Raw genomic sequence first — 15,404 nt, forward strand, 5'->3', positions numbered from 1 at the left:
AATATGATATGATATAGTATAGAGCCTGTATTGGAAAGAAACAGAAAATTTTAGCACCTAAACAAAACACCTGACAAAATTTCCACCTAAAAAATACAATTATTGTGATAATGGGTAGATCATTATGCAGTAATTTCTAATTTAAGCCTATGTTAATGTTTACTTTTGGAATATTAATGATTAAATAATAACACTTACCTAATGATTTCTATCATAATGAGAGTAACTTCTAGACTTTAATAGGGGACTCAGAAGTACCTTTCTTTATGTTGCAGTAAACAAAAAACAGATGATATGAACTACAATAAAATATAGCCAGTGCATTTACACGAATGAGTGACCTTTTTATTTTATGACTGTATATATATAATTTATGTACATCCATATGATAGTGGATAGATTACTTAAAGAGGGAGGTAGATCGAATAGAAAGAGGTAGATAGAAGATTGATGGATATATCAGTTTGAAGCCCCAGTTACTTGTTTAGCAGTACAGATTGTAGATTATCATAGATGTTATTAAATCAACACTGTTGTTCAATTATCAAATCTTTAGTTTATATCCCATTTACTGGAAGTTTGTCATAATAAATATGCAAATCACCTATTTTTGGATTAAAGTTATAATAAAAATATGTTTGAAATGAGTGGGGCACCCTTAGATGTGCTATGCTCAATCTGAATAACCAAATCTGTCCAGCATTTTTAGCGAAACAATAATTTCCCCTTTAGTTTACATTATCCCTCTTTCCCAAAGAATCTGCAGTGGTCATAGTGGGAGTGACTTGAAAAGTAACCTCATGTCTAATCATTATGGATCATCTGTTGATTAAATCTTGACATGCCCTCACTTCTGCCTGAGCACCTTATTTCTGGGATAAACTTATCTATATAACTTTCTATTCACTTAGCTTTCTCTCAGGATTCTCTTCAGTCACTCAGGCAGAGATAATTTTGACACCCATCTCACTAAATGCCCAAATATGTAAGAACACCATTGGTGACCACAGTTTAGTCTCAAACTCCCTTCTTCCCCAGAGACATATCTCTTTTCGTAAGCTGTGTTCTTCCCTTTCTCTTTTCCTCCCTGCTGCTCTCACTTCCTCCCTCTGTTCTTTCCTTTGTTCTCTCTCATGCCATCTTACACAAAAGGAAGTAAATGTTGGCAGATACATATGAAGTGGGAAAATATCTGATTTATTAAACTTTCAAAAGGCCAGCTAGAGAACCTAAAATAATGAAGCAATAGAATGCATGATACTAATCTCTCTCAATTAATGACAATATAACTTCTTAGGGTTTCTGTTTGTTTGTTTTCGTTATGCTAATAGATCCATTGATATTTCGCAACACTTTGTATTCGGAACTCAGACTTTAATATCTAAATTCCATTTAAATTACATAATCTGTAAAAATGGGATTCTTCGAAATATGGAAAATTTTTAAGTTATTCAGCTTAGTTTAAGCAAAACTGAAAGTAGTTGGACTCTTCTGAGCTAAAGAAGAATATTGTTTTTTAATTTGTAAAAGAAGTCATTTGCAATTGTTGATGGATATTTGATTGCTAAGATCCTACTTATTTTGGGTATTTGAAAATGCACAATTTGTAAAAAAATTATGTAGTGAAAGTAAAAATAATAACGACGACGTATTTTTTAAATTGCATTCATAATAATTTTTGAATAATTGAAAAATTAATGGAAATTCTCATGGGTCTATATAATGTATTCTTCTCTTGTGGAAACATTTTTGTTATTATTATTGTTATTTCTCTAATTGATTACCTGGTTTTCAATTTGTTGTGTATAGTTTGAACTTAGTTTTTCTACCATATGTGGTTACAATGTGTTCCCAGTGGCAGCAGCTGACTTTTGTAAATCACCTCATGTATTCTATGGGCAAGCTTATTTTAAATAACTATTACACTACCTCTGCTTTAGCTCCATGCACATTCATTTTATAAATAAATACAACTCTGATATGTAAATGTCGTATTTTCTCGACAGATACAATGTTACTCCATATATTTTTTGAAAGATGATCAATAATATCCTCTATCAGCCCAGTTCAATAAATACCGTGTTGTGATCTTTCTTCACGTGAAAAAGAATATGGAGAGATTCTAGGATATCGATGCCAGTTTACTGCAGGGACAATTGGCACTCTTAGCCCTGTCATCCAGACATAAGCAACTCAATATTGCAGTTGTGTTTACTTTCTATTGGAGTGGATCTAAAACAAACAAGAGGTGGAAGAGTTGGTGCTGTTTTATACATGAGGATATAAGAGGCAGTGAAGTGCACGGCTTGTGAATATTTCCTCTTAATGTGCTGCTTAGAATATTTAAGAATCCAAAAATGAAGCTGTTGCTTAGCTTCGCACAATGTTCTTTTGTTTATCTTTCAACTGCTTCATCTTTTTATTCATCCTCATTATGTTTAAAACATTCTGTCAATTTCAGACTGCATCTTCATGAAATGACTGTATCAAACTGGGGCCAGATATTCTAGCTCGAGTTTTAGTTTGTCCTCTGTCTTTACAGCAATTGCTGAGTATCCTAGCTGTTCCCAAGCAAATAAATGGCATAAACAACCTTTTTGGTCTTATACCAGAAGAGATCGTTTTGAACTTTTTATTAGAAAATAAAATTTCAGTTGACTCGTTCATAACGTATAGAAGTAATTAGGTATTTTGGAACTGTATAGAAATTGTTATAAGTTCTTTTACAAGATCTGAATATTGGCACAATGACATTAGGAGCACTTTCTGGTACATCATAGTTTAAAGACTATTTAGATAGGATCCAATTTGTACAATATTTGTGTGGTCCTTCCATTTACAAACTTAGTTTCCTTATAGTTATTTTTTTAAGTTCAGCCTTTAAGTTTGTTTAATTTTCTTTTTCAGGAAATGTACTCAAGAAGAGTTCTGAGCGAATATACTCAGTTGTCCTGCTGTGATTAAACAAGGCACTGCTGTATTTTGTAAGTTCATCTATTTTTATCCTAGATAAAGCAGACTTTCTGTTGCAGAAAACTGCTTTTTCATTTGGCATTAGTCAAATCTTGCTTTAATGGAAGACTTAATTGATTTTATTTTTTCAAGCTTTCTTTTACCTAAATTTTATTCAATTTAATGGATAGTGAAAAGCATTTTTTTTAAAAAGATGAACTCTGTTTCCTCGTATCTGTTAGTCAATATTTTAATGACTCATGATTAGAACTTTGTCAGTTGAGCCATTTTAGAGTTACAGTGCTGTCAGTAATACTGATTTGGCCTGGGCGAATATATTGGTAATTATAATATTCTCCATTTCAGCAAACAAATATATTTGATCTTATCTGCAGTAATTTCCTTATGTGGCCTATGTAGGTAACTGACTGCTGACCATCTTTAGGAAACATATTGATTTCATCTTGTTACTAATACATAGATTTTACATTCAAGCATTATAATATTCATCATGTTGACGTGTATACTACATGACTTTCTTTGATGTACTAGAATCTGTCTAATACTTATTTGTTTCACATGACAGAAAGCAAACAAACAAAGGCTACAGTGTGGAGAGTCATGAATGACATTAAATTGAGTGTTTCCTGAACTTGTAAATTTATAATCCTTCCGATTACCTCAAAGTTGAAATTTTGCCATTTCAGTTTCTAAAACACAGTATAAAGCAAATAGATTTTCCCCTCTTTTACAAGCTGCCTTCTGATATGGAGATAAAATAGGCCCTTTGCCTCTAATTAGTTTTCTATGACAGACCCAGTAGATTGAGAGAATGTAATACATCATTTATTTTGACAATTGCAATTTTTTCTTGTATTTTTTTCTTTTCTTTAAGGCAGACTGCTTCCACTAAAAAAGAGAAAAAATTATGCTATATCTCCGCATCATAACCAGGTGGAGGATCAATCAGATGAAAAGATGTACCCAAAGATTTGTAGTCAATGCACAGTAGCCGTTCCAAGCGCTCTTCGTCGGAAGTATGTGGTTACCATAGTATTTATGAAGAACTTACTTAGTGCTGAGTGTGGTAACACGAAGAGCACACTTAAAGGTTACAGCAAATTTTAGAAACCTTTATAGTAATTTGGAGGGCATAAAATCAGTTCAAAAATATCTTGAAACTGATGGAGAATCACAGATAAAAAAAAGGACAATCCTATCAAGACAGATATTAATATATCTCATGAAGAAAAAACATAAAGATTATGTAGGAGATTAGCAAAAAACCTTCATCTTAAATTTAAACTATGACACAGCAGCTTCAAATTTTCAAATCCTGTCCATTTATATTATTATTTTTCGCCATGAAAACCATGGAGTTTTTCTCCTAAAACACTGCATTTAGTAAAAGTGATCGATTCACTACTTTTTATTAGGTAAAGATTTATCTATCTATATATGTATCTTTTAAATTCTGATTTTTTTGATCATTGAACAGCAACAGCATTAAATGACTTTATAGAATTTCTTAATAGGCAATATTTGTTGAAGATTTACAATGTATCAAACCCTATGCATGAAAAATGGCAAAGAAATTTGGTGTTGAATAAGACACATGCAGTTTTATCAGTGGTGAATATACGTTTTCTATTAAGATTCACAGAAGTCTCCTGTTTCCTGATTACGACATCAATCTCTACTGGTCTAAGAAATCAAAGTTGAGAACCATGGACATATTATTAGAACTTAGATTGGTAAAATGCAAGAAAGATTTTTAAGAACCAGGAACAAATGGTCACACTCCTCTTAATTATTCTGAGCACTTGTGGTCTATTCAGCTAGTGAAGTATCTGGAATATATGGAGGAAGTTCTGGGGAGAAATAAAAATTGTGATTAAAAATTCTCAGTGATAGTTTCTGTGATAAAAGTTTAAAGGAAGTAGAATAATTCCATTTGAAGAAGAAAACAGAGTGAAATAACTGAACATTATTCTTCATGTATTTGAAAAGGTCTTATAGAAAAGGTGACCAAGTCTTGATTTTTTAGTGATTAACAAAAACCTGAAGTATAATAAACCTGAACTATTATCAGTGTAGATTTCCAAGCTGTGAGAATTTCTTTTTTTTTTTTTTTTACTTGTGGAAGATTGTGCCTGAGCTAACATCTGTGTCAATCTTCCTCTTTTGTATGTGGGACACCATCACAGCATGATTTGATGAGTGGTGTGTAGGTCCAGGCCCGAGATCTGAATTCATGAACCCTGGGCCACCTAAGTAGAGCATGTGAACTTAACCACTATGCCACTGGGCCAGCCCTGAAGCTATGAGAATGTTTAAGCACTAGAATAACTACAGATAGAACTTTGAAAATCCCTTATTTTGAAGAGCCTTTTAAAACAAAATGAATCCTATCTTGCAAGGACTGTCAGAAAGAAAAAATGCTAATTAATCCAACACGAAATCTTCCAAACCCAGGATTATATGATCATAAATTAGCTACTGTTTTACATTCTGCAGTAGGCCATTAGCGTCAATCAACATTGGCTTTGCTTTTCTGAGGCCATACAGAGGAGGAAGCTAACTAGTTTAGCAAAACTTCTCCTGCTCAGCTTTGGTCCCACTTGAATAACTGTCAAGTCCCTGATAGAGAATTAGTACAGTTTTCTCTAGGGGTGTAAAAGATGATCAAAGTAGACCCTCTGCCTTTGGAATGAGAACTTCTCTGGGAGCTACGCTGATTTTATCTGGCTGGAATTCAACTAAGCAAATGTTTTAATGAGCACATTTTAAAAAAAATCACCGCTATCTTTTTGCTGTCTGTTATTATTATTCCTTTAAGAAAGAATTGTACTTCCTAAGGTAATACCTCTCAATAGAGTCCTTTTTTGTTTTTGGTATTTTAGACAATCAGTGATTTCAGCTTAGAAATAACTCTACCTTCTGACTTATAATGCTAGTTATTTTATAGACTTTCTTTTCCCAGAAACGCGGTAGAGATGAAATCCTCACTATATTTTTTCAAGCTTTTTAAAAATTTAAGTGGTTCAATCAAATGAATATTTGTGCTAAGGGCTGGTGGGAATAAAAGGAAAGTGCAAATTATGACCAGTGCTTCCAAATTGCTACAATCTCATTGTGGAGGAAAATTAATTACATAACGTTAATGTAGGATTAAAGTCAGTGAAAAATGAAGACTATGTGATAACTCTGACCTCCTACAACATATTGATTCTATCATTTGCATGCCGTGTACATATTCAAAGAGATGTAGGAAAAAATCCAACGAGTGAATAAAGTGTGATAGCTATTCAGAGAATTAGTGTAATTAAGATTGAGAAATGAAATTTAGATAAAACTTAGGTGGATACTAAAGGACTGATTTCACAGGTAGGATAAAGTAAAAACAACAGACTTGACAAAAATTTGTGTAGAATGTGATGATCTATCACAGCTTTAAAGATATTGGAAAGAGAATTTTACAAACTGAGTAGTCGGAAGCAAAGCTAAGTAGATAAGTTTGGTCTAAACCATGAAAGGTCTTAATTCCATGCTAGGTAGCTTATACTTTAGTGGGAGGGGAAGTCACAAGAGACATTTCAGTGAAATCCTCTCCTATCAGTTCCTGAATAATTGATATGGGGAGAAAATCAAATACGATGCCGTATTTCTAAATATGAATAAGTAAGAAAAAGTACAATGAATGGAAATATGAAAATTGAGAGTTTGCTGTGCAGGGGGGAGTTTGTGTGGATGATACATACAATGGGATCTTCCAATTTTTGAGACATCCTCAACTTAATTTTCCAAGGGTGTCTTATCTCTACATATATTTTTATCTCAAATCCATTCTTTTTGTTTTTTTATATCATTGGCATTTTTTAGAATAAGACATATGGGTCATTTGCATTTATTTTCATCTTATACTGTCACTGAACATCTAGTTTATCTAAAAGTGAATTTTTAAGTGAATAAACTTAGGAGTCCTTGAAATGTTGAAAGAATGGTAATTCATTTTGGAATGGTTTTTACCCACCTCAGGTCCAGAGTTGACATCTAGGAGTATTGTTTGCTTCATTAAAGACATGAGGTGTTTTGTGTTTTTTTTTTATAACCATAGACATTTTGAAGTGACAAGATGGATTTGATACCTCATTTCATTTACAAGTACTTTTCTTACTTTCCTAAAAGAAAGAAATATACTTGGTCAGAAAGGGATAACTATGAAGTGGTAGCCTAGATGTTTCATTTGTTGATTTTCTCATTCCTCAATAGGCATCTATTTATGATGTGGCCAGAAATAACTTAGATATTCTCTGAGGAAGATAAAATGATGCTTTCCCTGAAATTTAAACTTTTTTTTAGCTACTTAAGCAATATTTGTAAAAATACACATAGGCTATATGAAAGAGAGTGGTATGGATGGCATGGATACCTAGGGAAGCTGACATAAAAGGATGAAAAATAACAGTATTTTCCTAAGTGTCAGTGAAGAATAATTTAGAATAAAAATGTTTATTAATAACTTTTCAAGAGTATTATGAAGCTCAGTGAGATTTGTCCATGGGGACCCTTTGGAGGCCTCAGCAACCAGTTGTGAGAGATAAGAATTAATAACAATAGCTTCAGCCATACAAACTAACATCTTGTAATCTGTTTTCAGATATATTTTTACTGTTTTGTTTTTACCATTTATCACAGTATATTTTTTAATGTTAAATATTGTCTAATCTAAAAGGCATTTGTGGTGATTGACAAGAAAAATATAGACTATGAGCCAAAAACCACTGATACATGATGAATGTCATGAACCAGGTGCAAAATTGAACAAAACAAAACAATCAAATGTGTTGGGAAAAGCTATAGCATTTCGCTATATAGCTTTGAGTTTGCTAGACTCAGCTTGGCTAAGAGAAAGGATAACAGTTCATTAAGAGAAACGTCTTTCTCCCCCATGTCTTATGAGGATGCTTATACATTTGAACAACATAGTGGCATATAGTCTCAATAGAAACTTTGTGAAATATGGTAAAGACCTTCCACATATGGTTGTCTCTTGCATCAGCCTTTGGTAGACACCTTGACCAAAACTTAAATGCAATTAAACAAGGAAACAAAGTGATTATGGCAGCTTTCTGATTATCTGTAAACACAGGGAAAAAGCCTGAAGAATCTTGAAGGAGTGAATAGTCAGCAGCTTATTCCTCAATTATCTTGAAGATCAACTGTCTCCAGCAGGCTTAATACAGGAGTTTTACGGCAGACAACTCGTAAGCAATATTTTAGAGTGTATCTGAAGGGCAGGCGTTTTTTATTCCTGACTGAAAAATCACCTCTATGCTATAGATAGCAGGCATATTGAAAATAAAGATATTCCATTGTGAAAGTTAAAGATTGTGAATTCATTCATTTAGACAGTACATAAATTTACTTGGCATATGTTGCTGCCCATTCTGTTTATCACTAGAAGTTGAGGTACCTATGCGCAGGATGAAAGTGTTTGTCAGGAAGGAACTCTAAATGCTGAAAAGCATGCTAAAAGGATACCTAAACGTTTTGAATGTCTTTGTCATAAAGATTTTGACCCAAGATCTTGAAGATACACTGTATACAATCAACACTGTAAAAGCTTAAGTGTCTCTCCTCATGAGTTTAGTTTGATTGAAACTCCCTTGTGCTGAATCTCTAGGTAAACATCATTTCCAAGTAGAGTGATGGAAAATGTGTGTGTTTCCCCTGTTCTTTCTTTTTTTTAATCTATGTTCCATACTAGGGAGTTGTGGCAGTTTTGTTATTTGGAGTAAAGCTCTTAACACCTCTAAATGGAAAAAAAATTGATGTGTAACGTAAGTCCAAACGAATAAGTGTAAAAATTAGAAGTCTGTAAAAGGAAAATTCACAGTTTCTTTTCAGTTAGAGATTTGTTTATAGAATAGAGATCAACATAGTTAGCATCAGTTCCCAAACTAACAAAACTGTATCCATTATTCTTTCTCATGAGCCGCAGCAATGGTCCTTGCTGATTAGCAGACAGATGCTTATTTCCTCTTCTTTGTTCATAATTACTATCAATTCCATCCTTGGGGCATCCATGATAGAAAACAGAACAAAATTAAAAAGCATTGGGTTCTCCCTTTTCGTTGCTTTTTAAAAAATTATATACATATGTATATATAACACACACCCACAGACACGCACAGATTCCTGACATTACAACCTCAGAAGCAAAATTGACAAAATTCTCTTTTGAATAATTTCTTTTTTAAAAGAAGTTTTTTAAAGTGTGACAAACTCTAATTTGTTTTCTCAACATAATTAACACCTGTGACTTTCTATTTCATTTGTCTTAACATTCACATTAATGAATTCACCTTTTGTCCTGCTCTGAACTTGATATTGAAAAACGTTTTATGCATCATTGCTTCTTAATATACCTCAGGTAATTGGTCCTGTTACAGTAGCTTGTATAATACTTCTCTGAGAAAATGAGAGAGACCTTCTCGAGAAATAGAGTTTATCTTAAACTGATTTTGTTTCAGAGAGGTCATTATCAACATGGATGTTTGACAAAGAAATATATAAAATTACAGAAATTGAGAAAAGTATTTTGTAGATAGACTGATTGACAGACAGATAGATACTATTGTTCCACATAGCCTCAAATATCCTTAACATTAAATATTCTAACATCCCAATTTTCTGTTGTTAAATAAATGAAAATGAGCTCCTTGCAAATTTACATGGAAGCAGAATAGTACATAAATAGTAGATAAATATCTCAATCTCCTGAGATATATGACTTTGCCAGACTATTATCTCATCTTTGCCTCTCTGAGTCTTCTGTGGGCTGAGGACCGTGAACAAGTCAAACCTTTTTTATGCTGCCGAGAATACTGGTGTCAAACTTTCTGTTGCATTTTGAAGAGACTGAATCAAAGCCTTGTTGATGATGACAAATGCAGACATTTCACTGTAGTTTGAGGATTCTCCACATAAGTCCAGCATTGGTCATATTTCAAATGCTAAATCTGCAAAAGGGAATCTTTTCTGGTTTGCAGTGGCACAGAAAATGCTCCATTTTTTGGAGCCAAAAGAGGAAAAATTGGGCCATTTATATGGACTTTCTCTATGGTTAGTTTGGGTAGCTCCTCAGTGTTTTTAGTCTAAAGGCAAAATGATCATGTGTCTAAATGCATTTCTCGTTATGTTTGTGGTCACGCAAGAGTTAGGAACGTGGATACTCAGCCTCAGCCATTGCACAAAAGCAGGCAAAGTCATTTTTGCATCACATTTAAGTCTTCACCTGAGTACATGTCTCTTCTCTGGTTGAGGAGAGGATGTAAAGATCTCCATTTTTTCTTAAAATGGCTGGGAATACTGTATATTGGTGATTATGTTCTGTCGCTTGTATTGTAAGACAACAAATCACAAATTTAAATTTAAATTTAAATTCTTTAAATGCCAATCCTAGAATAAGACTGAAGGATAAGACTGAATATTACACCATGGAATAAGAGTGAAGTGTATCATGAACTCAGCTAGATGGGGAGTGAAATCATTCCCCTGAATTGAGTCGTAACGTTTTAGGACTGCTCTTCAATAATTCCTTCTCACCCTTTGAAACAAACACTTCTTGGTAATCTTTTCTGTTTTTGTTTTTCTTCTTCTGCTCTTCATTGCAGAGTTGCCTTTCCTATATAGCTAGGACCTTTTAGATAAGTGATAAGCTAAAAGAAAGTGTGTGATTAAGTTGTTTTATTGTGAAGTGAATCTATATACATTCTCATAACCAGAAAATATAAGCCAATACTTACTTTTGAAATTATAATAAATATTATTTATTTATATATAAATGGCAACCTTATATTTACCATCGTCTTTTGATAATATTAAAATTTGTTTTAAAACATGGTTTCTTATAATTTTTGTACTGTTTCAATATTCAGTCAGAGAAGCTGAAAAGTTAGGATTATATATATACTATTTGTTATGGGAGAGTTTTATAAAGGTTTACATAATTGCAGGAGTTGGTTATAATATGTCTGTAAGCCTGTGTCTTTGCATGTGATGCTAGAGTTTGAAATCCACAGGATAGGCAGTTGGGAAGATGCATATAAAGTGGGAAAGAGCAAGCTGTAACTCACAAGCATGAGCTGAAACCAAGGAAAATGGATTAGAGCTCATGTCAGTTTTCACTTCTGGTTGCTTTCAAACTTGTTGATATAGATGTCATAGAGGAGTAGCTGGTGCTCATCATCATCACAGAGCTAAACACATGTCTAGCCCAAAAGAAGCTGAAGGAAGATTCAGGGAAAGGTGAAGTAGTGGCAGGCTCGGCTTCTGTGCCACACCAGTGAAATGAGCTAGAAGAGAAGCTGCAGAGTACATGAGCTACAAAGGCACTCGATGACTCTGCCCTGCTCTTCCCAATAAAAAGCAATACGGCTGCTGCTTCACTTGTGCCCACAGACCTTACAAAGATGTCTCCATGGCCCACACTAACTGGAATCATCCAGGGTAGGAGATTCTGAGAAATGTTGTTTATCCTACCCCAGTTGACACATTACAGAGCCACTACGTGCCATGGGATTTGGAAGTCTGGTGAAATTTATGCATCCCCTATCAGAATAATGTTTTTAATATTTTAAATACATGTAATAAAATTCAGAGGATTACAAAGAGAATCAATTTTTTAAAATACATTTATCAAAATATGAGAAATCAAATTTGTGATATAGTAATAAATTTTGTAATACATTAAATAACAAGATCTAGGCAAAAGTTTAATAACAATAGTAATTTTGAAACTGTGATGAATGTAAATCATATTTTACAATATTTGTAACAAAATGTGAAATGAAAACCTATGATGGAAAGTTCATAAATATTGCTAATTCTATTGTGGTTTGTTGACTGAAGTCATAATTCAAGAAAATGATAAATTTTCAGTTAGAGGTTAGTGGAAATAAAGATATGGCTTTTTTCCTATCCACATGCATGAATCATCTGAATTCTGTTCATAGACCCAATAGATAGGATCTGTACCTCCTAGGATAGAGCTCCTCCTTTGGAGTCACAAATTCTCTTGGTGAAAGATCCTTACCTATACTTATTTTTTAAGGTATTAAGTTCAAAGAAACATTTCTGAGACCTACATGCCCTGCTGTGAGGTATTACATGCTAAATGATGTCTGCAGTATAATAAACCTCACATTTTTTTTAACATGTCTATAGTTACAAAGTCTTAATCATAATGAACAGCATTTCAGCGTGTCTTTGTGGAATGTAAAATTAACATTACCACAGAAATTGCAATGCTAGATTGTTAGTAGGCTCCCCAGGGTTTTCCTTTTTGCTATGAAAGCTGCAATGGATTTCTTCATAGTTTAGACACAGTAAAATAGCACCATTTAAGCCATTTAAGCTTCTGAGGATGGCAGGCACTAAATGTTTTCAAATAAATTTCTTTCCATTTGTGTTATACTTACAGGGAAAAAATTTATTTTTGCATGAAATAAGATTGCAGAATAATGCACAGCTTATTAAATGGATATTGCTACATGGATACAAAGTAAAACAATATTAAATATTAGTATAGAATATCAAATTTATATCTCATTCTCTTTCTTAATTTGTGCGCCCTTTCTTAGTTTGTGTTCAACCTAATTTGTTCTTGAGTATTCCTTAAGAAGAGAAGGGCTCTAGAGGCACAAATGTTTAATAAAGAGTGTATTTAATTTTTTTGGCTGATTTTCTATTATTCCCTTATTTCAAGATAATATCAGAGATAGCAATGAAAGTTGAGTTACTTGTTTACAGTAACAGATACAGGTCATGATTAGCAATTAATAATTATAATCTATTATTATTGTATTTTACCATAGTGTCTAAAATTCACTTTATTATATCTTATTTCATTTGATAATCTTGAGACTACAGTGCTGAGAGGGAAATTTTAATTTTCTTGATTTCATGGATAAAAAAACCTCTAATGAAGTGAGGGAAAATGATTTGCCTAGGGTCACAGTCACATTGAAGAAACAGATAGTGCTTGTTCTAGAACTCAAGTCTTCATCCTTATATTACCTTTCTCTGATAATGACATTACATTTTCTCATGTTTAATTTCACACAATAAAAAATATTTTATAGATTAATAAGAAATTGTGAACCTTCATAATTCTTATATCTGCTCTTAGGAATTAGAGGAAAAGCAGTAGCCTGATATTAATTACGTAATTTTAAAGCAATTCTGGTTGCTCCATCAATTCTGTGTTCTTTGGTGTAAACTATTTAATAATTTGATTTTGTGTCTCTTTCTTGGTTTGATTTTTAAAAACGTCTGGGGTCTGATTCTTGATCGACTGTTCATCACAGTATTGAGGTTCCCTGTTGGATTGACTGCTACTGTTTGCAGTTACTTTATTTTACTTTTCGTCTTTGGTGGGTGGGGCGGTGGGTGGGGTAGTGGAATTTATACTGTGTGAACTAAGTAGCTTTTTCTGAATGTGAGAGCACCACTTTCCTCCGAAATGTTACAGTCATCCAGAGCATTGTCCGTTCTTTCTCTCCCAACCCTCCAATCTTTCATTCCTCCTGGCTGAAGTTAGACAAGTCTCTACCATCGCAATTTTCCTCAATCTTTATGTCCCACCTTCATCCATGGTTGCTGGGCTGTTCCTAGTACCCGTTTTCTACCACCTCCAGGTGTGCAGCCAGTGTGGTTTTATAGTTTCAATGATGCTCTTTACCTTTATCGAGGGGCAGAAATGTTGTATACATTTTAGCTATTACAAAAGTGAGTCAGCTGGGGTTCTAAATGGTTTATGTATCAATTCATTTAATCTTTAAAGTGATCCTCTAGGGTGGGAGTTATTATTGTTGATATCTTCATATTTCAAATGAACATAGTGAAATAGAGAGAAGTTACGTAACTTGGTAGAGGTAATGCTTACCTTAAAAGTGTTTGTATTGGAAACCAGGTAGACTGGGTCAGGAACTCCAACTCTATTCTACCACTCTGGTACATAGAATATAGCCCATTGACCCAAGCCTTCTAGCGTCATATGGCCAATGACAAGAGCTCAGTCTTTGGAGTGAAACTTAAATTTAAATCTTGACTCTGCTACTTTCTCACTGAGTGGCCTTGGGCCTTAGATCAAGCACTTATTCAGGCTCCACTCAAGTGAACGTGTTTGTAAAATGGTAATGATTAGTCTTTACTCTTTCATGATTGTTATGTGCTTTACATGGTACATAGTAGGTCTAAATAAATACCAATTAAATTTTCTTTATATAATGTCATGAGCATTTAATATATTAGACATTATTAAATATTTAATTAAAATGTTCTTTTGAAAGATTGTGGCAATTACTCACCTGTCTTTTTAACTTTAACCAATTTTTTCCTGTTTTGTATAACACTACTGTCATTTCCCAAGTAGTATAGACATAAATTCTCCCAATGTATCATTGATTCTCTCCCCTTTTTTGTATTGGATACTTTGTGGGTCACTAGCAATTATTCTGTACAACATAATGTTAAAATAATTACTTTGGATCTACTTTGTCTCTGAGTGGTTGTCAGAAGTGTTAAATTCTCCCCAAATACCTCTGTCTTGGAACATCTTGTCATGCACTGCCTGTGGTCAGAAAGGTACTTGAGGGGCCGGGCCCATGGCTGAGCAGTTAAAGTTCTGTGCACTCCACTTCAGCAACCTGGGTTTGCAGGTTCGGATACTGGGATGTGGACTTACTCCACTTATCAGCCATGCTGTGGAGGCATCCCACATACAAAAAATGGAGAAAGATTGGCACAGATGATAGCTCAGGGCTAATCTTCCTCAAGAGAAAAAAAGAGGAAAATTGACAACAGATGTTAGCTCAGGATGAATCTTCCTCACCAAAAAAAAAAAAAAAAAAAAGAAAAGCTTGATGAAGGTCCCTGTCACAGCTTTTCCACTAACTTTATTCTTGGAAAATCCATTTATTTTCTCTGGGGTGTGATTCTCTATAAATTAAGAGGAATAATCTTTATGAAATGTCTATTAAAAAAGCAAAAATTTATTTATTTATTGTACTAGCCCTTCTAGCTTTCAGAGCATATATGTACATAGCCTAAGTTGCGCTAAATCGTCTCTTTTCAAAAGATGAGAAACCTGAATACAGTGATCTGTGGTGTGTCTAAGATTTGATCACTGGTGGCAGAAGTAGACTGAGCCAGTTTTTTTCACCATATTTTTGGCTTCTATAAGTTATGAAGCAAATTACAAACTGATAATAATACTAACAATCATATGTCTTTCCTTTGAAATTATAGAAGTGATATATATCAAAGTTGAAAATAATAAATTTGGGGGCTGGCCCGGTAGTGTACTGGTTAGGTTCGTGTGCTCTGCTTCGGCAGCCCAGAGTTTGCAGGTTCGGATCCTGGGTGCAGACCTACACACTTCTCAT

General features: G+C 33.7%; 1 protein-coding gene across 9 annotated transcripts in view; it reads left to right on the top strand.

Annotated features, from left to right (window-relative positions):
• MARCHF1 (membrane associated ring-CH-type finger 1) overlaps positions 1-15,404 on the top strand; it is a 763,974-nt gene that overhangs the window by 254,464 nt on the left and 494,106 nt on the right. For all 9 annotated transcript variants that reach the window (XM_070261421.1, XM_070261416.1, XM_070261419.1 and 6 more), the window contains exon 2: positions 2,908-2,984. The gene's annotated coding sequence lies outside the window, so the exon portion shown is untranslated. The remainder of the gene's footprint in view (positions 1-2,907; positions 2,985-15,404) is intronic.

The sequence above is a fragment of the Equus caballus genome, chromosome 2 (genome assembly GCF_041296265.1).
Source record: "Equus caballus isolate H_3958 breed thoroughbred chromosome 2, TB-T2T, whole genome shotgun sequence".
Classification (NCBI taxonomy): Eukaryota; Metazoa; Chordata; class Mammalia; order Perissodactyla; family Equidae; genus Equus; species Equus caballus.